Genomic DNA, 24,708 nt, shown 5'->3' on the forward strand with positions numbered 1-24,708 from the left:
TAAATCAGGCACCCAGTTTGAACTGGTGTTGGTCTATGCCTAGTTTCTTGCCAGATTGCTTTTCAGTTTGTCAGCATTTTTGGTAGTGACCTTTTGGATTTGTCAAATACTACATTACATTTCCCATGTGCTTCTCTATATTATGTACCTAATTTGTTCCACTGATCAACCTCACTTTCTTATCTAATACCAAATTGTTTTGATTATAGTTTTGTAGTGCAGTTTGAGATCTAGTACTGCTAGGCCCCTTTCCTTCCCCTTTTTTCATTAATTCTCAAAATATTCTTTTTTGGGGGGCTAGGGATGGGGAACCATTTGGGGTTGAGTGATTTGGCCAGGGTCACACAGCTTGTAAGAGTCTGAGGCCAGATTTGAATTCCTGTCTTCCTGACTCTGGGCCTGGTGCTCTATCAGTTGCAGCAGCACCCAGCTTCCACTATTCTCATGATATTCTTGACCCTTTATTCCTCCAGATAATTTTTATTTTTTTCTAGCTTTGTAGAGTGATTCTTTGGTAATTTGATTAGTATCGCACTGAATAAGCACATCAGTTTAGGTAGTATAATTATTTTTACCATCCTGGCCTGGCCTACCCGTGATCAATTAATATTTTTCTGATTACTTAGGTCTATTTGTGTGAAGTGTTGTAATTGTGTTCATGTAGTTCCTGTGTGTGTATTAGCAGGTAGACTCCCAAGTATTTTGAATGGAATTTCTCTTTCTGTCTCTTCCTAGGTTTTCTTGATAATATACAGAAATGCTGATGATTTCTGTTTTTTTCAAAAAAATATCCTCTGGGGGGCAGCTAGGTGGTGCAGTGGATAGAGTCAGGAGGACCTGAGTTCAAATCTAACCTCAGACACTTGACACTTACTATTGATCTTGGGCAAGTCACTTAACCTTCATTGTCCAACCAAAAACCAAAAAAAATCCTCTAACTTTGTTGATGATGTTAATTTTTTGTTATTTATTTGACTCTCTTGGGCTCTTTAAGTAAACCATCCTTTTGTTTTTTCCTTGTTGCCTAGGCATATTTCTTCAATTTATTTTTTTCTGTCTTACTGCATTAACTAGTTTTTCTAGTACAATATTGACCAGTAATGGTGATAAGGGACTTCCATGTTTTATCACTGATCTTATTGGGAAGTTCTAGCTTATTCCCATTTTAGGTGATGCTTGTTCTTGATTTTTAGATACTTTTTTACTTTAGGGAAAGCTCTGTTTATTCTTTTTTTGGGGGGGGGGCAGGGCAATGAGGGTTAAGTGACTTACCTAGGGTCACACAGCTAGTAAGTGAAAAGTGTCTGAGGCAGAATTTGAACTCAGGTCCTCCTGAATCCAGGGCTGTGCTTTATCTACTGTGCCACCTAGCTGCCCAGCTCTTATGCTTTTTGTTTTAAAACAGAAATGGGGGGTGTTGTATTTTGTCAAGCTTTTTTCTGCATGTATTGAAATTCATAACTTTTGTTTTTTGATTATTGATATGGTCAGTTGTGCTTATAGTTTTCCTAATATTGAACCAACCCTGCTTTCCTGGTATAAAATATAGCCTGGTTTGTGATATATTGTGCAAATCTCCTTGCTTGTATTTGAAATTTTTTTTGTATCAGCATTCATTAGGGAAATGGGTCTACCCTTTTTTTCCCCTATGTTTTGACTCTTCCTGCTTTAGGTATCAAGACTATATTTGTGTCATAGAAGGAATTTGGTAAGACTCCTTACCTAATCTTTTAATTAGTTTATACAGTATTTGGATTGTTGGTAGAATTTGCTTGTAAATTTGTCTAGTCCTGTGGTTTTTTTTCTTAGGGAGTTCATTTATGGCATGTTTAATTCGATTTTTCTAAGAGTGCGATTTTAATGCTCTATTTGCTGTTCTGCTAAACTGGGCAATTTATATTTTTGTAAATATTCATCCATTTCATTTATATTGTCAGTTTTATTGGCATTTGCATATGAGTAAAATAGCTTCTAATAATTGCTTTTATTTCCTTTTTATTGGTTTTGAACTCACTTATTTCATTTTTTTTAATTCTTTTTTTTTTTTGTGGGGCAATGGGGGTTAAGTGACTTGCCCAGGGTCACACAGCTAGTAAGTGTCAAGTGTCCGAGGCCGGATTTGAACTCAGGTACTCCTGAATCCAGGGCTGGTGCTTTATTCACTGTGCTATCTAGCTGCCCCACACTTATTTCATTTTTGATGGTAATTTGGTTTACTTTTTAAAAATCAAAATCAATTTTTCTCAAAAAAAACCTTCTATTTTTATTTATTCAAATTTTTTTTTTTACTTTTTTTGTTAATTTTATTATTTTGTTAATCCCCCCCCCCCTTTTTTTTTCAGGATTTCTATTTTGCTGTTTAATTGGAGTTTTTTGTTTTGTTGTTTTTCTAGTCTCTTGCCAAGTTTGTTGAGATATTCTATTGTTGTAAGTGTTTAGAGACATAAATTTTTCCCTAAGTATGACTATGGCAGTATCCCACAGATTTTGTATATTTTTTCATTATTGTAATTATCTTTAGTGAAATTATTGTTTCTGATTTGTTCTTTGTCCCACCCCACCCACTCTTTAGGATTAGGTTATTTAGTTTTCAATTAATTTTTAATCTTTTCTTCAAAGGCCCTTTTTAATTAAATGCAATTTTTATTCCATTAAGGTCAATAAAAGATGCATTTAATATTTCTGCTTTTATGCATTTATTTGTGAGATTTTTATGCCCTGCTTATGGTTTTGTTGGTTTTTTTTTTGTGAAGGTGCCATGTATAGCTGAGAAACAGGTATATTCCTTTCTATTCCCATTCAGTATTCTCCAAAAGTCTATCATATCTTAACTTCTAAAATTCATCTTTTTAACTTTTTTCATTTATGATTAGATTTATCCAGATCTTTGTTGGGTGGGAATAAATTGAGGTCCCCCATTAATATGGTTTTACTGTCTTTTTTGCTCCTGTAACGAATTTAACTTTCTTTTTCTTTTAAGAATTTAGATGCTGTGCTGTTTAGTGCATGTATGTTTAGTATTGATATAGTCTTTGGTTCCTTTTAGTAAAATGTAGTTTTCCTGTTTATCTCTTAAGTCTACTTTTGCTTTGTCCAAGGTCATGATTGCCACCCCTCTTTTTTTTTAATTTTAGCTAAAGCATAAATTCTGATCCAGCTTCTTTTTTAGTGTTGGACTCTGCTTACTTTGTGGAGGAATGTCTGGCCTAAGCTTCTGTCTTTATGTTCTGCTGTTTTTACAGCTCAGTCTGGGTGCCTCCACGTTTTTGGTGCTCCTGAAGTGGTGTGATCTGGGGAAAGGTCCTTCACTGCCCTCCTGGTCAGAGCTCTGCAAATTCCTGACCCAGGTTTGTGCCCATTGTATTCAGATACTGTTAGCCTAATAAAAAGTTCTGAAGGTTTAGAGGTACTGAATTGCTGACTTCCTTTTGGTCTTGGTCTCCAGGCTAAACAATAGAACTTAGTCCTCAGTTTTCTTCTGTGCTTAGGGCTACATAGCTAAAATTTTGGAACTTGTTCTTATACATCTTGGGTCCCCTCTTATTTGCTTTCCACTATTTTTCTCTAGGACAGAGCTTCCAGCTGGCATCTGTTAGTGCTTCCAATGTTGGTAAATGGGTCCCTTAGAATCATTTTCTGCCCAGGTAGTTAAATCTTAGCTCCATCACTGTCCTTAGGTGCTGGAATGCTCTTCACTGCCACTGCCATTGTACTGCACTACTTTGGCCCCTGTGTCTATGGACTTTTCTGTCTTGCTAAGCTTCCCCATGCTGGAAAAATGACTCCTGGTGACATTTTCTTGGCTTTCCTAATCAGAATTTGGTCTGCTGTGTTTTCTGGGTTGTTGTGGAGGAGGTATGCTGGGTGAGTTGGGCAAAAATGATGATTCTCATTCCACCATCTTGACTTTGTTCCCCATTCCTTTTTTTTTTTTTTTTTTGATTATGGTCATTCTCCATTTCCAGAGCTCTATTGACAAAATTATTCACTTAATGTAGGCATGAGCTTTCTGAAGTAGTTTAAAAGCCTTTGTCCTATTTTATTTCATAATCCTGGGCCAAATTTTTCATTATCCTAACCAGTGCTCTCCTTCCAATCAAAGTATCAATCAATACTTGATATGGAAGGAAACATGCATTTATGAAATGCCTACCATGTACCAAGCACTGTGTTTAAGCACTTCACAGATATTATCTCATTTGATTTTGACAACAAATATGGGGGGTTGGGAGTTGAGGAAATGGTTGAAAAAATGAGTCAGGGATTAAGTGACTTAGTGTGCCACACCAAGTGTCTGAGGTTGGAAGTGAACTCAGGTCTTCCCGAATACAGGCTCAGGACCCTCCATAGTGCCACCTGGTATGTGGACATAATGCAGTATAATGCTGTAAGAAATGATGTATGTGAATACAGAGATGCATAGAAAAATCTACATGAACTGATGCAGAACAAAGTAAGCAAAGTCAAGGAAGTCATATACACAGTACTTACAACAGTGTAAATAGAAAGAGCAACCACTAAAGTGAATGTTCAAAAACTAAAAAGAATAATACCTATAGCTTGGGAAGAAAGAGATGAAGATATTTCTAACTCATGCCTTTGCATAAGTAGCAGGTGGTCCATGAGTGTACATTGCACATATTTTAAAATTGTTGACTTTTAAAATGCTGTTGTTTTGTGGGATGGCTCTCTAGGAAGCAAGGCAGTACAAGGGACACCAACAAAAATTTATTTAAAAAAAGATTGCCGATGATCCAAGACAATTCCAAGGACTCATGATGGAAAATGTTCTCCACATCCAGAAAAAAGAACTGGATTCTGAATGCAGATTGAACTATACTACTTTTGTTTTTGTTTTGTTGAGGTTTTTCCCTTTTGTCCTGATTCTTCTTTTACAACGTGACTAATGCAGAAATAGGTTTTATGTGATGGTACAGATTAGATTGCTTTCTGTCTTGGGGAGGGGGGAGAGGAGGGAGGGAGAAAAATTTGGAACTCTAAATCTTATGAAAACAAATGTTGAAAACTATTTTTTACGTGTAACTGGAAAATAATACAATAATTTTATGATTGGGAAAAAAAAGGATTGCTGACATAAGAGGTGGAGTGCAATGTGAATGGAAGGTGCGTTGCTAAAATTGTTAGAGGGAGGTATCAGGCAGTATATTGATCCTTCCTTCTCCTGAACCCTTCAAGTCTAAAGATGATAATTTAGAACCTTAGTGGTCCGATCAGGTACAAGTTGAACCTAGCTTTTTGATTCAGAGATTGCCCTCTATCTACCCCTATGTGCTACCTTTACACTTTTTACACTTTACATGGTTTGTATTGTTTGGCCAGCGAACAAAGGCCCATACTATTCACCAAACCCCCACCCCTTGCAGTGGAAGAAGCGGGGCTAACCTCCATGAACTCTTTCTGGGTAGTGGGAGAGCTGGCTCCTATTAGCTTCAAGCTAATGGTGGTGGCTTCTAGGATAGGGCTCCAAGGGTAGAGGGTGCCTTTTAAGCCACTCTGCATTCTACGAGTGTAAGCCCCTGGCATGTTCCTTGGGCTTAGGAGGTTTTCTCCTTTTGCTTCCTAGTAAGCTGCTTCCATTTCTTTCTACTGTCTCTCTTTCTGCTTAGCATCTCTCTCCTTCCTCACATCCTTTTCAGGGCTTTATAAGGCTCCTTGTTTTTTGTTTGGCTTGTTTGGTTGCTAGTAAACAACAAAAAGGAAATCCAGGAAGAGTAAAAAGGCTCAGTGGAGGGTGAGGAAATCAGACCATGTTTGTAACAACAAAGCCATAGCTTTGTAGGTGCCAGTTGGTGGGCCTTTGTATTACAACGTATTGAATTAAGATAAATTTTGTACTTTTGCAAAAAGTATTCTCTGGCCATTCTTTTACTAGACTTGGCACCTGGGCAAGGGACTCTAAAGGAAAGACGAGGGCATACAGACAGTATGATGGAAGAGCATTTTATTTCACAAACTCCAGTGTATGAAATAGTCTGAGGCTGGTAGGAAACAGGCTGTGTCATACAAAGGACCTTATTGCTATGTAGGCCTGCCTCAGTGTATATATGGTGAAGTGGAAATCATGCTGCATTTGGACTCAGAGGACCTGGATTTGAATCCTAACACAGTTATGTAATGCCTGTGTGATCTTGGACTAGCCACTTTAATCCCCATGCTAATTTCCTTATCTATAAAATGTAGTTTAAGGTCCCTTGCAGTTTTAAAATCTATAATATTAGTTCAAATGACTGAAGATGTTGCATTAATTTCTGAAATTCTGAAGTTAAATACCAAAAACAAGTCATGGACATTTCCCTCTAAGTAGAAAACAAAGAGGTTGCATATGAATGGTGAATATTCCATGTCTCTTAATTTGAAAAAAAATTCATTCTATTTTGCCCCGAGGGTTATTTTATTGCTATTTTGGGGGCCAAATTCATTCTTTTTAAAAAATTATTTTACTTTTCAGTTGGGCAATTTCTTTTTTCTCTCCCATGCCCTCCAATTTAAAAAGTAAAAAACAAAACAACACACTGGCAAATACATAAATTGAAGCAAAACAAATTTCCAAATTGTTTGCATCTAAAAATATATTGATTTTTTTTTTTTTGGTTGTTCATTTTAGACCCAGTGATAGATACTCTATTTTGGGTCATGAACTTAAATTTTTTTTTATTGTAGTCTGACCCTAATTTGTCTAATTTTGTAGTAGTTTTTTGCTTTACTTTTTTTTTTTTTTTTTTTTTTTTAGGCAATGGGGGTTAAGTGACTTGCCCACAGTCACACAGCTAGTAAGTGTCAAGTGTCTGAGGCCGGATTTGAACTCAGGTACTCCTGAATCCAGGGCCGATGCTTTAACCACTGCGCCATCTAGCTGCCCCCTTTGCTTTACTTTTGTACTTGTAAATAGTATCTGGTGATCTTGGATAGGTTGCTTCACCTCCGTGATATGAGGTGGCCTTTGTAACGTGAGAGGGTTGGAGTCCCTTCTTGATCAATTGATCTTTAAGTCTGCGTTAAGCATAATTCTAGGCCACACATGATGGTTCATGCTGAGTTACAAGAGTTTTGATCTTCAGTAGGGCTAAGTCAGGCACTAATATGATGAACCCTCAGAAAATGGCCACCATGCTGCCTAAAGAGTGAATTGGACCCAGGTTAGATGTGGTTAAAACTTCAAAAATGATGAGCATTGGGATTGGGTACTTCCAGCCTGGACTAAAGTGTAAAGAGTTCAAACTTTTTTTCTGGGGAAGGAGCAATGAAGCTAATAGGTGGGTTGTTCCTAAACACCGAGCTACGATGTAGTAGTATTCAATTTTAGGCCTCACTTCATTAAGGTCTTACAACAAACATCAGATCTGGGAGCATTTGATTAGATTTAAAGTTTTAAAATTTATATTTTACTCATAGCTTTAGTTTGATATCTTGTTCAGATTAAATATTAACACTTGCCTATTAATTAGGCTAGCTGTTAATCAGGAAATTTATGGTCAGTGGTTTCTTTTGGTAACCAAAGACACCTAATGGAGATACCTAGTGCCTTAATATACTTTTTTGGGGGGGTGGGGCAGTGAGGGTTAAGTGACTTGCTCAGGGTCGCACAGCTAATGTCAAGTGTCTGAGACTGGATTTGAACTCAGGTCCTCCTGAATCCAGGGCCAGTGCTTTATCCACTGCACTACCTAGCTGCCCAACATTTGCCTTTTAATTCAAATTCTTTGAGTCCAAGTTTTAAAACTTGTTTCTTTTAATATAGTCCTAAAATGTAATTATACCTTCTTGCTTTTAAAAATTAATCTATGGCATGCCACAGCATAGCTGGACATAAAGGGCTGAGAGATAATTGGTCATTGTTATTTTTTGTTTGTTTTTTTTAGTGGGGCAATGAGGGTTAAGTGACTTGCCCAGGGTCACACAGCTAGTAAGTGTCAAGTGTCTGAGGCCAGATTTGAACTCAGGTACTCCTGAATCCAGGGCGGGTGCTTTATCCACTCCGCCACCTAGCTGCCGCAGTCATTGTCATTTGTGAGAAATGAAAATCTTTCTTTTTTTACTGTTGAACTGTAGCAGCTGGCAATCGTTCAGTAAAAGTATACAGGTGCCCATAGGGGCTATAATATGGAGACTGAACTGTCTATATGATACCCTGGAGTTATTCTTTTTCTTCCCTGTTGACTCTTTACTACTCCACCATATCACCTGTAGTTTGGGGGCCACCAAACTGCTAAATCTTCCCACCACGGTTTCTCTTGCTACCTGATACTGGTACTGTAGGTAATAATCTTTACCACTGCTATGTTCTGTACTTGCAGAATATTGTTTGTTTATACAGGGTCAATAAACTTGTTTAAAAAAATTGGACAACTGTATTTCAGTATACTTGGTTTTCTTTGTAATCCTTATGTATTTATGTATGCATTTAAAGACCTTATTCTGGAAAAGGACCCATATGTGCAAAAATATTTATAACAGCTTTTTTTTTGTGGTGACAAAGAATTGGAAATTGAGAGAATGCCCATCAATTGAGTAATGACTGTGGTATATTATTGTAGTAGAATTCTATTGTACTATAAGAAATGAAGAGCAGAAAAACCTGGGAAGACTTCTGTGAATTGATTCAAAGTGAAGTGAGCACAACCAGGACTTTGTACACTGCAACAGCAATATTACAATGTGAAAGACTTAGCTGTTTTAATCAATAGTGGTCCAAGACAGTTCCAGAGGACTCATTATGAAAAATGCTATCCTCATCCAGAGAGAACTGATACAGATATATAATCTCTCTCTCTCTCTCTCTCTCTCTCTCTCTCTCTCTCTCTCTCTCTCTCTCCCCCCCCCCCTTCCCCCTCAGTTAAATTAGGTTAAATTAGGAGGGAGAGAGGATGAATACTGGACTGTGCCTAGTAATTGTGCTCTACATAGTCACCATCATAAGCAAACCATGGACTTACGTATACCTGTCTCTCCTTTTGTTGCACAGTTAAAAACACAGGAATGCTTTTGGGAATGACTTAGATTCTTATAAATTTGATTTAGTTCCTGATATATTTTAGAAATGAGGCCTTTATCAGAAGTACTGGCTATAAACATTTTCCCAGCTTTCTGCATCCCTTCTAATTTTGAATGCATTGCTTCTGTTTGTGCAGAAACTTTTTTTAATCAAAATCATCCATTTTGCATTTCATAATATTCTCTATCTCTTGTTTGGTCATAGACTGTTCTCCTTTCTAAAGATCTGAAAGGTAAACTATTCCTTCCTCTCCTAATTTACCTATGGTATCATCTTTTATGTCTAAATCATATACCCATTTTGACCTAATTTTAGTATAAGGTGTGAGATGTTAGTATATGCCTAATTTCTGCCATACTATCTTCCAGTTTTCCCAGCAGTTTTTGTCAAATACTGAGTTCCTATCCGAGAAGCTGGAGTCTTTGGGTTTATCAAACAGTAATTTACTACTGTGTCTCCTGTGCCTAGACTGTTCCATTGATCTTCCACTCTATTTCTTAGCCACTACCAAATAGTTTTGATGACTGCAGCTATACAGTAGAGCTTTGGATTTGGTATAGCTAACCCACCTTCCTGTGCGTTTTTTTTCATTAGTTCCCTTGATATTCTTGACCTTTTGTTTTTCCAGATGAATTTTGTTATTATTTTTTCTAGCTCTATAAAATACTTTTTAGGTAGTCTGATTGGTATGGTACTGAATAGGTAAATTAATTTAGGTAGAATTGTCATTTTTATTATATTAGCTCGGCCTATCCATGAGCAATTGATATTTTTCCAATTATTTAGATCTGATTTGATTTGTGTGAAAAGTGTTTTGTAATTCATAGAGTTCCTGGGTTTGTCTTGGCAAGTAGACTCCCAAGTGTTTTATATTGTCTACAGTTGCTTTAGATATCTCTTGCTGCTGGTCTTTGTTGGTCATGTACAGAAATGCTGATGATTTATGTGGATTTATTTTATATCCTGCTACTTTGCTAAAGTTAATTGTTTAAAGTAATTTTTTAGTTGATTCTTTAAGATTCTCTAAGTATACCATGATATCATCTGCAAAGAGTGATAGTTTTGTTTCCTCCTTGCCTATTCTAATTCCTTTAATTCTCTTTTCTTCTCTGATTGCTAAAGTTAACATTTCTATTGAATAATATTGAATAATAGAGGTGATAATGGACATCCCTGTTTCACCCCTGATCTTATTGGGAAGGCCTCTCTAACTTAGAGATAAGTTATATATATTATATATAATGCTTGCTGATGGTTTTAGGTAGATAGTGCTTATTATTTTAAGGAAAGCTCCACCTATTCCTAAGCTCTCTAGTGTTTTTATTAGGAATGGGGGCTGTATTTTGCCCAGAGCTTTCTCTATTGATTATATTGATCTATTGAGATAATCATATGATTTTGGTTAGTTTTCTTATTGATGTGGTTGATTATGTTAATAGTTTTCCTAATGTTGAACCAGCCCTGAAAGGAATGCTTTTTTTTTTTTTAAAGTTTGTGAACACTTTATTTTTACTGCTTATATTGTTTCTATTTTAATGAGGAACTATAAACAATATACTTTTCTTTTTCTTAACATAGAAAGTAAGCTGGGAAACTATTCATTTGTTTTTCTTATTCATAACTAGAGGAAATCTCCATTTTTCACTAATTCACCTGAAGGTTTTTTGATTGGTTCAACATATTCTTTGTTTTACCTATTTACAGTCACATCTTGCTAGAAAGTTTTGTGCTTCCTTAAGGTACTAAAAGAGATAAATATTGGGATGGGAGTAACCAAATCACAAAAAATGAAGAAATCATTAGAGACCCTCATTCTGATTACCATTTTTCAAATACCAAAACTTTTCAACATCAAATTTTAGTTTCCCAAACTTGATTGCTTCTTAATAACATAAAATAAAATGAGTCAGATATTTAAAAATTATGAAAATAGTGTAATATGAAATACTTTTGCTATTTAATTCCATAATGACAGGTGTGCATGTTATTGTAAGAATATTCCTCTGATTTTATGTATGACTCTTGACATATTTATCTAACAATTGGACTCTTTGCTACCTCAACCACTGAAAGGTAGCTATAAAATCAGATCTAAACCAACAAAGATCCAGTAAAGTCACTATCATAAAGTCAAGACACTTTAATGTCAGGGAAACAGCGGAGTCCCACCAATGTCATCATATAGTATTTGACTTGGACAAAGGATAAAATTAAAGTAATTGACTTAAGCTTCCAAAAAACTATACTTACTAGCCATGTGGGCATGGACAAATCACTTATCTAAGATTTAGTTTCCTCATTTGGCAAGTGGGGATGAGTGGATTGTGAGGAAAGCACATTGCAAACTATAAAGTTGCAAGGAATGCTTTTAAAAAATGCTCTTTAGAGACTTGCATGACCTGATGCTGAGTGAGAGGAGCAGAACCAGGAGAACATGGTACACAGTATCAACAACATTGTGTGTCGATCAACAATATAGACTTGATTCTTCTCAGCAATACAATGGTTCAAGATAGTTCCAAAGGGCTCAGGATGGAAAATGCTCTCCAAATCCAGAAAAAAGAACTGTGGAATCTAGATGCAGATTGAACCGTACTATTTCTATTGTTTTTGTTGTTGTTGTTTTTCCTTTTTGCTCTGATTCTTCTCTCATAACATGACTAATGCAGAAATATATTGTGATTGTGCATATATAACCTATATCCGATTACTTGCTGTCTTGGGGAGGGAGAAAAATTTGAAACTAGAAATCTTACAAAAACAAGTCTCTAAATGTAACTGGAAAACAACAAAATATTTGTATGGAAAAATATACTCTTTAGAATGAATAAAATGCTCCCTGTTCCCAATTATTTGTTGTCTGGTCATAAAGGAAAAATGTAGGGTCAGCCAGGTGGCGCAGTGGATAGAGCAATGGCCCTGGATTCAGGAGTACCTGAGTTCAAATCCAGCCTCAGACACTTAACACTTACTAGCTGTGTGACCCTGGGCAAGTCACTTAACCCCAATTGCCCCGCAAAAACCAAAAAAAAAAAAAAAAAGGAAAAATGTACTTGATTGAAGGGTTATAGAAATTAGGTTCAGAGTAGACATTGAAATTTCCACTGCTAAAAATGTGATGAATATTGTAAATGAAAATAATACTAAAAGGAATTTCATCGTTCAGATGTTTCAGTTAGTGTCTGATTCTTCTTGACCCTATTTGGGATTTTCTTGGCAATGATACTGAAGTAGTTTGCCATTTTGTTCTCCAGCTCATTTTATAGCAAATTTTTTTTTTTTTTTTGCGCAGGGCAGTGAGTTGTCCAGGGTCACACAGTTTCTGTCAAGTTTCTGAGGTTGGATTTGAACTCAGGTCCTCCTGAATCCAGGGCCAGTGCTTTATCCACTGAGCCACCTAGCTGCCCCCTCCCCCCAGCTCATTTTATAGATGAGGAAACTGAGAAAAACAGGTTTAAGTGACTTGATCAGGATCTCACAGCTAGTAAATGTGTGAGGTAGGATTTGAACTCAGGTCCTTGAGTTTTCCTCATTCCAGAGCTGGTGTTCGATAAACATTGAATGACCTATCTTGGTCGGGGCAAGAAGATAAGAAAGGTAAAGGTACCTCTCTATTGGTTTCAAATTTTGCAGACATTACTAGATGTGATGTGATAGGATCATAGGCCATCTTTCCCATTTTACAGATGAAACTGAAGCTGAGAGAGTTAAAATGATTTGCCAAAGAGACTGTGTTCAAACTCATCCAATGGTCTACCCAGTGTAACATGTTGGTGATGTTGACGAACTTTTTTCCTTTGTTATAAGGCAGAGTGATATTGGAGAGAGGATTGGATATTGGGAAATGATTAGAATTTTATTTGTTTGTTTTTTTGATGAGGCAATTGGGGTTAAGTGAGTTGCCTAGGGCCACACAGCTAGTAAGTGTTAAGTGTCTGAGACCAGATTTGAACTCAGGTCCTCCTGAATCCAGGGCCAGTGCTCTATCCACTGTGCCGCCTAGCTGCCCCATGATTAGAATTTTAAAAGATCATTAAGTTAGAAAATATTGAGGTAATATACCCAGTTACTGTTGGAGAACCTGCCTTTCGATGAGTTGTCCCCCACTTATTTAACAATTTCCCCAGCCTTTTAAAAATAGTTTCATGTTGATTTATGTTGTAAGATTTTTTATTGACAAACTTAGATTTAAAATATTTTAATTAGTCACTAAAACATTAGATGTTGACCTTGCAGTTAAGTATTAAAAGAATATTAATGAAAGTTTTAATGAGTTTTATAATTGACATGCATGATTTAAAAAAATAGCACAGAGTTGAGTGCTATGAACTTTACAAGAGAAGTACAAGTTGTGGTCATCTCATATGTACACATTAAACAATTCAATTCAGTAAACATTTATCAAGCGCTAGGTACATAGTGTAAATATCTAGACTCCGTGTTTCATCATGCTGCCACCTCCAGGATCTTTTTCCTTTTTCAGCTTCCTTATTGTTATCATTAATACTTACCATTCTAGAAATCCTGCAGTTCTTTTTGACTCATTCTTCTCCATTTCCTGAATATGTGTGTTTAACAGTTCCTATAGATTCTTCCTACATTACTATTGCTAGGCATCTTCCTTAAAGCAATCATGTCATACTCCTGCCTTTTTAATTTAGTTTAATTTAATTTTTGTTACATTTACATTTTATTGTCTCTCTACCTTCCTGCCCAACCCACATTAGAAATGACCATAATTTGACACAGATACATGCACATATACATATAATTCACTCATATATCCTTACATACATACATACATAATATAAACATTTAAATGTAAAACCACACCATGCATACTTTTATCAGTTCCTTCTCAGTAGGTGGATAGTATTTTCCTTCATAGGTCCTTTGTATTGACTTCAATAATAAATACTCAGAATAACTTAGTTCACAATTGTTCTTCCAACAATATTGCTATTACTGTATACAATGTTATCTTGGTTCTGCTCATTTCACTCTTCATTATTTTGTGCAAATCTTTACATGATTTTCTAAAGCCAACCTGCTCATCATTTCTTTTCTTTTCTTTCTTTCTTTTTTTTTTTTTTTTGATGGGATGAGGGTTAAGTGACTTGCCCAGGGTCACATAGCTACTAAGTGTCAAGTGTCTGAGGCCGTATTTGAACTCAGCTCCTCCTGAATCCAGGGCTGGGGCTATATCCACTGTGCCACCCAGCTGCCCCCTGCTCATCACTTCTTACAGCACTCTAGTGTTCTGTTATATTAATATGCTACAACTTGTTCAGCCATTCCCTAATTGATAGGCATCCCCTCCATTTCTAGTTCTTCGCCTCCAGAAAGAACTTTCATTTTTTCCTGATCAACTTAGGAAACATCTAACAATGTTTCTAACAAAGGACCATGAATGACATCAGGGTGATATCATGACTTGCAGTGAATTTGTGAGGGAGGGCTGTGCAAGGTCACCAGTCTCACTCTCCTCCTGAGCCATCTGGGTCCAGTAGCATAGAGGACGACTGGATATGGCCCTCCATGTTTAAGGCAATTGAAGTTATGTGACTTGCCTGTGGTCACCCATCTAATAAGTGTCTGAGGTCCTCCCAACTTCAAGGCCAGTGCTCTATCCACTGTACCACCTGGCTGCATATTCCAGATTGCTCTCCAAAATGATTGGATCTCTAAAATGGTTGGATCACTTCACAGATCTATTAACAATGTATTAGTGCTCCAGTTTTTCCACATTTCCTTCCACATTTGTCATTTTCCTCTTCTGTCATTTTAGTCAATATAATAGGTTTTAATTTATATTTCTCTAATCAATAGTGATTTAGAGGGGCAGCTAGGTGGCGCAGTGGATAGAGCACTGGCCCTGGAGTCAGGAGTACCTGAGTTCAAATCCGGCCTCAGACACTTAACACTTATTAGCTGTGTGACCCTGGGCAAGTCACTTAACCCCAATTGCCTCACTAAAAAAACCAAAAACAAAAAATAATAGTGATTTAGAAGCATTTTTCATAGGACTATACATAGCTTTGATTTCTTCATTGACTATCATTTGGGGAAATGACCAATTCTTATAAATTTGACAAAAGTTTTCTGTATGTATGAGATATGAGACCTTTATTTGAGAAATCGTTTTTAAACCTCTCCCCCCTCCCATTTTCTTCTTTATTTTTTTTTTTTTAACTTTTTTTTTCTTTTTTTCTTTTTTGCGGGGCAATGGGGGTTAAGTGACTTGCCCAGGGTCACACAGCTAGTAAGTGTCAAGTTTCTGAGGCCGGATTTGAACTCAGGTACTCCTGAATCCAGGGCCAGTGCTTTATCCACTGCGCCACCTAGCTGCCCCTCTTCTTTATTTCTAATGTCTATGTTGGTTTTATTTGTAATTCTCCTGTCTTTAGCCACTCATCCTATCCCCACACTTTGCCCCAGATATTTTCAGCTCCAGACTGATCTTCTCACAATGCAGTGAACACTCCTCCTTCTGTAACTTTGTTCATGCTCTTACTCAGAATGCAATGGCTGTTTTACTCTACTTAAATTCTACCAGCTTAAACTCCTACCCTGCATGAAGCCTTCTCCAGCTACATACCAACATGCTGATCATACAGAACTTTCCTTGTCATCACTCTTGCACTTCCTCCAAACGACAGAATTTTATCAGTTTGTTCGATAGATTTCTTTCTTGGTACAGATGGTTCTTGAATCAAAGACATCTGACTTTACAATATCTTTTTCATTCAAATGGCCAGTTGCCAACTACACATTGCTACTGAGACTGCCACCTATTTGACTGCATGTATGTGTGTGACTCTGTCTGTCTTAGCTGGCAGATCTTCTGTCTTTTCTGCATCACCTTTTTTTCCTTACAGTTTACTTCAGGCCCGTCATTCTCCCTCTCCCCATTTTCTCATGTACAAAGCACAAGGTTTATTCCACCTTTTCTAATCTGTTCACCTTAAATTGGGTTGAAACATTTATTAAGCTGAACCTAGGACAAATAGCATGATTGATACACAGGTATCAACTATAGTTGTATGTGATGTGCTTATAATCTAGAATACAAAGGGGTGATGGATGAATCGAAGAGACGTACAATCCAGGTGCTATCCTCCGAAGTAGCCTTCCTCCCATTTTTACTGCTTGCTTGTTTAGTTACTTCAGGAAAAAGGTTTGATTTATGTCTCCCAGTATTTGTGGGGATCGCCCCATTGAGACTAATTAGCAATGCTTTGCTTATAATCAGTTAGAAAGTTGTCAATTTTGACTTTCATATGAAGTAAAAGACTAGTGCCCTCCATCCTTGAAAGTACCAAGAACTTTTTCCAACATCTCCATCTAGTCTTCCTTTACTGTTTATTCTTTGCTTAAACCTAATTTCTAGCACCCCTAGTATTCAAAATAAGCATTCAGTGGAAATTTCATTGCTGTGGAAATTACGAAATGTTTACAAAGCAATGACGGGGTTTTTGTGTCTGTAGTAGCTTTGATTATTTTATAGACACACTATAACATTGTTTCTGTGAGGAAAAAGTCCATATGATGGACTTTTGAAATAAGCTTTGCTTGTGAATCGGGAATTGGAACTTTTATTAGTTGTAGTAGAATCTGACCTGAAAGAACAAGAGGTCTTTTTCAATTTAATAAAAATTTAGTTGCTTTCCCAACTGCCTCTTCTCCTAATCCTGAGGTTCCATGCCTCAAAGCTCCTTACACATGAGCATCTGCTCCTAGTACTGACCTACCTCCTGCCTCCAAGTCCCGTACCCTACTCTTCACTCTGTAATGAAATGAAAAGTAGCTCCTCATTAGGAAAAGGATGGGACACTGGTATAGTATCAAAAATTGGTAGTCTTATTTAGTGTAATTCAAGAGAACTGAGTATAAGGTACTTAGAGTCAAAACTCATTAGATTTATTTTAAATTTAATTGACTTTTATTATGGAATGATACCATTGATGCACTGTTTCCAACTTGATAAAAATGTCTTTTTAAGAAGTTTTGGCTTAGATTTTGTTGAAACCAATACCCCACCTCTGCAATGCATTGAGATCCCTCAAACTAGAATGACCAGATGTATCAATTAACAGAAAAAAAATTAAAATTTTACGTTGAAACAAACATTTTCATCCTATGATTTATGGGTTAAGAAAAAAAGGCTCGGGGGTGGCTAGGTGGCGCAGTGGATAAAGCACTGGCCCTGGATTCAGGAGTACCTGAGTTCAAATCCAGCCTCAGACACTTGACACTTACTAGCCATGTGACCCTGGGCAAGTCACTTAACCCCCATTGTCCTGCCAAAAAAACCCCCCAAAAAAACAAAAAACAAAAACAAAAACAAAAAAAAAGAAAAAAAAGCCTCGATCCTTTGAGATATTTTTAAATTACAATTCTTCTAGTGGTAAAAGTGTTGTAAATGCCCAAATGAAATTTACAATTATAGCATTCTTTACCAGCCTCAGACATAAAATTTACTTTTTGGTGGGCATTTTCGGAGAGATGTCTTGATCTTTATATACAAAAAGCTTAAGTTCTTAATATAATGACATTATTTAAGTGGAGAGGTACCCTGGGGTAGCAGGGTAGTGAGAAGAGGGTTGACCTTGTAATCCTTGAACATTTGGGATCAAGTCTTGCCTCACACAAGTAGTCTGGTGACTTGTGCCAAGTCACTTAAGAGTCTAGGGCCCCAGGCAAGTAACTCTTCTGTTACAAGTGAAGGCTTGAGAGCACATCCCAATAGAGAAGGGGATTCTCAAAACATTTCAAAGTTCCCTCCAGCGATGTCCTCATTAGAGGATCCTAATTTGGCCAAATGATCTTAATCAGCTACTCACTGGGAAACTTTTGGAAAATCAGGGATTACACATTTTATTTGTGGTGCATAAACTTAATGAAATATTCTAATACAGTATTAGGAAAATAAAGAAATAGGAAAGGACCATTATGAAATGATATAAAGTGGGGGAAGGAAAGTAGAACACCAAGGATGAGTGTTCAGTCATATAACACCATGTGGCCTACATTACTATTTTTTCTGATTTCTTAATGGGGTAACAGAAATTAGGAAGTAGGACATATGAGCGCCTGTATATTCGGCTAATTTTTCCTGAAACTCTAGTTCCTTCCTGAAATCAGCTATTGGAGAAAACAGTATGTCCCACTAACTTGATTACATTTCTTGAGAACAGGGACTGGCATTAATTACAATTACTTTTGGGGTTCTAAGTAGTGACAGCTTTGGGATGGCTTTTAGAGAGAATTAAGTTGAGGGTAGATACAGTAAACTGATTGATGACTTATTTCCAGTTTCTGAGGTACTGGAACAAATGGATTTCCTTCTTCCATTCTCTTCAACTGTTTCTGTTAAGTGAAAACAGTGGGTTGCCCTTGTGGCACCTCATCAGTCTTTTATCCTTTAGAGAGGCAAAGGAGTTTGTTTTCCTTGATATTTTAAGGAGACTGGTGGGAGTGAGAATAAAACTTTAGAAGAGATTTTAGAATCATTATTTTATAGATGAGGACATTGAACTTAGAGAATGTCTAAGTAGAAATGTTAAGCAAAATCAAACCTAGGTCCTCTGACTCTGACTCTCTCTCTCTCTCTCTCTCTTTTTTTTTTTTTTTTTTTTTTTAGTGAGGAGATTGGGGTTAAGCAACTTGCCCAGGGTCACACAGCTAGCTATTAAGTGTCTGAGGCCGGATTTGAACTCAGGTACTCCTGAATCCAGGGCTGGTGCTCTATCCACTGCGCCATCTAGCTGCCCCGGTCCTCTGACTCTTAATTTACATGTACTTAATATTTTAAAAATACTGTTTTTAGGGGCAGCTAGGTGGCACAGTGGATAGAGCACCGGCCCTGGATTCAGGAGTACCTGAGTTCAAATCCGGCCTCAGACACTTAATACTAGCTGTGTGACCCTGGGCAAGTCACTTAACCCCAATTGTTTCACAAAAAAAACAAACAAAAATACTGTTTTTAATTGATGTCTTTTTAACATTTCCAGACATATCACTCCAGTATCCAGCAAGCTTTCTTGTTTATAAAAGGGGGGGGGGGACAAGTTCGGCAAAACCTCTAACCCTGTTAAACAGCCAGAAACACCTGATAACTATATGTCACTATATACAGTATTTTGCTGTTTTAGATGCATTGCTCTCTACTTTTGATGGTTAATGTATACTTCCTTTTGTTATCAGGGACTTTCTTTTTATTTTCACTTGAATTCAACTTCCTTTGAGCAATCTTTTCATTTTTATTGTTTTAGTTGTATCAGTGGTCTTTCTTTTTATCAAGCTGTTTACTCCCTTATCCTTTTTTCCCCCTTCAAAGTCCATTTCAGATGCTTCCATCTCTTACACAAAGTTCCTTCCTCTTTTCCCCTCCAAATTACATTCTCATCTGATGTTGTCTTTTTACTCTTTGCAGTTAACTTACTGTAATTTTTTTAACAGTGCATTTTATATATGTGTCCCCTATAATCTAGTAAGCCCCTTGAGGACATGCACCATGTTATATTATCTTGTCTCCCACACTTCCCAACACAGTATATGATACATACGAACAACTTAATGACACTTCCTAAAACATGCTTTTTTGTGTTAAATTATTCTTATAATCATTGTTTACAGTACATGTAAAGAGCCGACAGTGGCAGAGGATCTGTTATAGAGAGTGAATCTTTAAAAAATTTCTTGACTCTTTTAAACCTTTTTAGGGAGAGAACTCAGCCTTTGTTTTTTCTTTTTAAGAGTATTTTATTTTTTTACAATTACATGTAAAATTAGTTTTCATTTTTGTAAGATTTTGAGTTCCAAATTTTTCTTCCTTCCCATCTCCTAAAGCAGTCTGATACAGGTTATATATTACAATCATGTTAAACATATTTCCACATAAGTGATGTCGTGAGAGAAGAATCAGAACAGAAGGAAAAAAACATAAGAAAGAAAAAACAGGAACAAAAGTGAAAATTTTATGCTTCAATTTGCATTCAGATTTTTTTCTGGATGGGGAGAGCATTTTCCATCGTGAGTCTTTAAAATTGTCTTGGATCATTGTATTGTATATCACAGTTGATCATCACATAGTGTTATTGATACTGTGTATAAGGTTCTCTTGGTTCTGCTCATTTCACTCAGCATCAATTCATGTAAGTCTTTCCAGGTTTTTCTGAAATCAGCCTGCTCTGCTCATCATTTCATTTCTTTTCCTTTTTTTTGCTCATCATTTCTTACAGCACATAACATTCCATTACATTTATATACCACAGGTTGTTTAACCATTCTCCAGTCGATGGGTATCCTCTCAATTTCCCATTCTTTGCCACCACAAAGAGAGCTGCTATAACTATTTTTGTACATGTGGGTCCTTTTCCCTTTTTTATGATCTCTTTGGGATATAGACCTTATAGTGGTATTGCTGGCTCAAAAGTTATGCACATTTTTTATAGCCCTTTTGGGGCACGGTTCCAAATTGCTTTCCAGAATGGTTGGATAAGTTCACAACCCCACCAACAATGCATTAGTAGAACTCAGCCTTTCAAAAATGTAATACCTCAAAAGTGAGACAGGAGAGAGAGTGTCAGCTCCTCTGGTGCCAAATCAGCAGTGCTACTAGATATGGGGAATAAGGAAATGAAATTCTGACTTTCAGAGATTTATTAATTAGCAAGAGTGTATTAAGAACAGTGAATATACCTGTGTATGTATTATGTATTAGTGACTCATAAGTGGAGTCCAGGTAAACTAGGGTCCTAGAGTAGGAACAGGAGAAAGTGGTAGGCTGTCTGTGGTGAAGAAAATGGTGTTCTGTAGAGACTTGAAATTAGGAGAACCTGGATCAGATCATTGTTATGGGTTAGCCTCTTTAGCTCTATAAAATGGGATTAATAGACCTGTATGTATTGCCAACTTTTCCTTTGAGAATCAAATGGAATATATGTAAGATGCCTTTACAAACCTCAAACATACTATCAGTAATGGTACTTTACTACTACTTCTCCTTCTCCTCCTCCTTCTTCTCCTTCTTCTCCTTCCTCCTTCCTCCTTCCTCCTTCTTCTTCGCCGCAATGGGGGTTAAGTGACTTGCCCAGGGTCACACAGCTAGCAAGTGTCAAGTGTCTGAGGCTGGATTTGAACTCAGGTACTCCGGAATCCAGGGCCGGCGCTTTATCCACTGCGCCACCTAGCCACCCTGGTGTTTTACTTCTCTTCGTGTGGTCTACTCTTTCACCATTGGAATGAGGGAGAGTTGTCCAAATCACTTTATATGCTTACTTTTGAGTATGCCACAAGGGAGGTTCTTAGGTTTCTGAATTCATTGGGAAAAACTCAACAGACTACAAACTTCAGAAACGACTCCAGACAATTTTCAGTGTCTTTTGATGACTCCTAAAAATTACTATCCAACATTACATGTTTCTATTGTGTTGGAACCAGTGACCATATTTTACATACTGACAACTTCAAATAGTGTGAATTCACGATTTGTGAATATCTGCATTAATGGGGACCTAGCTGTGCCCATATTATAGATTGGTTTAGCACCCTATGTGAAGCCAGCATCATATGCTATCCTGTACCACTGATTTTGTTGTCCATTTTGTCAGCAATATGGAACTAAAAATTGTTCTTTTGTTTATTGGAGCAGGAGTACATTGTGCTGTTTGTGAGTGATACGTACATACAGATAGACAAAATAAAAGGATGTCTTCCATGTTTTGTAGAAAGAACCTGTGTTTGAATTGTGGTGTGTGTGACCTGGTATGGTAATATGGTGTGATCTGGGATGAGTCATTTTAACCTGTTTCCTTACTTGTAAGCAGGTTAGAGTAATTTCTAAATCAACTGATAATCATTTTTTTTTTTTTAGTTAGAATAAGGCGATAGTTTATTTGGGAGCAGGGGAAGGGAAGGGTAGGGGGGAGGAAAACCATGAAAGAAATCCTCGGACTTTTCATGGGGAGATTGGCATAAAGCACATGGCTCAAAGGTCGATAATCATTTATTAATAATAAATTAACCAATAACCAAACCGAGTCCTAGCTCTATATTCTCTCCCATTTTCCTGATTTGTAAATGGGAGTAATGATTGTATTACATCTGGCTTAACTATTTCCAAAGGATACTGTGTCAAATGAAATAATGTACGCACAGTACTTCCTAAGTTGCTTGCTTCTAATATAAACAACCTGGTTCAGTTGTATTGGCAAATAGCTTGCTATCAGTTTGACTTTTACCTCAGAACCAATAACCTGTTGTGTTCTTTCCTGGTAAACTGTTTAACTTAATATAGGAGCCATACCTAATGTGAATAGGAAGGTAGGATTATCAGTAAGTTTCTAGAATCTGGCCAGTCTACCAGCATACTGTGCTTGCCAGCTACAGTACTCTTGGTAGGAAGTGTGTGGAGGGTGGATGACAGCAGGATACCTAAACAGCTGTTATGACTATCAAGAGTAGATGACTGTACAAGCTGGGCAAGCAGAGAAAATCTATATAAGGACACATGGAAACACAATTTAAGCCAAAGTAGTATAGCTGTGGGATATTGGAAAATAGTAGCAGACATCTTGGCATGAAATAATCAGAAACTGGAACGTTCTTTTTGAGCAAAGACAGCGCACGAAGCCGAGAAGGAAAGTCATAAATGACAATTTTAAAACAATTACAGATCCATAGTAAAGGAGCATCTTTAATGTATGCAGTATGAAATAAATGCTTGATACTGTATCTCATCATTCATACTATAAAGTTGATGGTTTGCAACAGTAAATATCTTTCAAATATGAAGAACAGCACATGTATTTATTTGCATGTCTGGAAGGTTTGCTATACATTGGGTATCATAAATGTCTTAGTTCGGTTTTAAAGCTTTATTAAGCTTAAACCCTTAAACTTGAAAATGTAAAGAACTAGTTATTTCTTCTAAACTAATGAAGGTGACAATACATTACCATATTTAATTTAGTTAAGTGGATCAGTACTTTGAAGAATTATGAGATCATAAGTCTAATCATCCGTTTGGAATCTGGCTTGGTTTTTTTGTACTTTAATAACAATTCATTTTTGATTTCTGCCCTTTTTCCATTTCTTTTTGTAGTGGTATGTATTGTTTTCATTCCTCTCTTTACTTTGCATCAATTCATTAATTTTTTTTCATTCTTTGTTCACCATTGAACATTTCTTTTCAGTGATACTCAATTATTGGGAATAAATCTTTGTAATTTCTCAAATAAGGGTTTGGTATCTAAGATCACACACATATGCATACACACACATACATATAATATGTGTATGTATATACACACATACATGACCAAGTGGTTAAAGGATAAGATTATTGTGGTAAATAACCTTTATTTCTCTGCATCTGTTAGGTGGCACAGTGCTGTATCTTTGTCTTTGAGAGTGGATAAAGGGGGTCAGGGTATGTAGGGTGAAAAATTTACTAAGCAAGTTCTTAATTATTAAGCTTAATAATGAATTAATAATTAATACCACATAAGGTAAAGTTTTAGAAGTTTATCTTTATGAAAATTATTACCAGGTTATCTTGTTGAGAAGACCCTAATAGGGATTATCAACATTGCATGCATTGTTTATTGCATTTCTTTTATAGTATGAGAGTTACAATCTGCAGCCTAAAGCCATTAAAGGCTTCTTTTCTACTTTTCCCCTTTCATGTGAAGGGAGTACCCCAGTTTGCTCATCTGCAAAATACTTGGCAGGATAATTATAAATTGCTGTGTAAATATTAGTTGTTATTGTCATCTACATAGTGGGTAGTTGTAGTTAGTACAATTAAAAAAAAAAACCAGACACGTTACCTAAAATTTGAGCAGCCTCTTCTGTCTGTCTGATGTCCTAAGAAAAACATTGCAACATTCATGGTTTTACATGATAGAGGAATTTTACTTTCTTTGCCAGAAATAGCGCTTATCTTCTGGGCCAAATGTGATGTTTTCTGATATGTTTAGATCATTCTCTTGCTCTAAAATGGGGCAGTGTAAAGTCATTTAACCTTTAAAAATAGAGACATTTGTATTTTGGCTAAATTAAAAATAGAAATGTAGCTGATCCTTTTTAATGTATAAAATGGCCATGTAAGAAATCAGGAATTTGAGTCAGCAGGATGGTATTCTAGAATGATAAGGGGGTTTAGATTTCACTGGATTTAAATAGGGGGAAAGTGGTATCAATCTTTGGCCAGAAAGATTTTCCATCTCGTAGCAAGGGAGTCACTTGAACTTTTTACCAAGACAATTTTATTTGTTACATGTTCTTTTTTGTAGCACCATAGAAAGAATTTGCTGTTGTTAGCCAAAATTTTGTTTGATATGGAATGCCTGAAATACCTTAGTATGTCAGCTAATCTCAAGGGAAAGGGATGAGAAATGGGTGGTTTCGCCAATTTTATTAATAAGTTAATTTATCAATAAAATAATAATCACTAAAATTTAAAGTTATTACTCTAGAAGTAATCTCCTTTCTCTTGTTATACTTTACACATTGAACTGAATTATGCTTTACTTTTGTACTATTTGACGTATGGATGAAATTTTTGCTAAGTATTTTCTGTGCCTTTTAAGAATGATTTGAAAGCTTAGAGCTTAATACCATATAAAATTTGGATTTTTTAAAACATAAATGACATAATCCCTCATAGAACTAATGTTTTCTGGTATGAA

General features: G+C 36.4%; 1 protein-coding gene across 6 annotated transcripts in view; it reads left to right on the forward strand.

The window, feature by feature from the left end:
- Window positions 1-24,708, forward strand: part of STAG2 (stromal antigen 2) — a 120,114-nt gene that overhangs the window by 16,287 nt on the left and 79,119 nt on the right. For 5 of the 6 annotated variants that reach the window (XM_043973784.1, XM_043973781.1, XM_043973780.1 and 2 more), the window contains one exon: window positions 3,243-3,347. The exons of the other annotated variant lie outside the window; for it this stretch is intronic. The gene's annotated coding sequence lies outside the window, so the exon portion shown is untranslated. The remainder of the gene's footprint in view (window positions 1-3,242; window positions 3,348-24,708) is intronic. 6 annotated transcript variants of the gene reach the window in all.

This window comes from Dromiciops gliroides, chromosome X, assembly GCF_019393635.1.
Source record: "Dromiciops gliroides isolate mDroGli1 chromosome X, mDroGli1.pri, whole genome shotgun sequence".
In the NCBI taxonomy this organism is placed as follows: domain Eukaryota; kingdom Metazoa; phylum Chordata; class Mammalia; order Microbiotheria; family Microbiotheriidae; genus Dromiciops; species Dromiciops gliroides.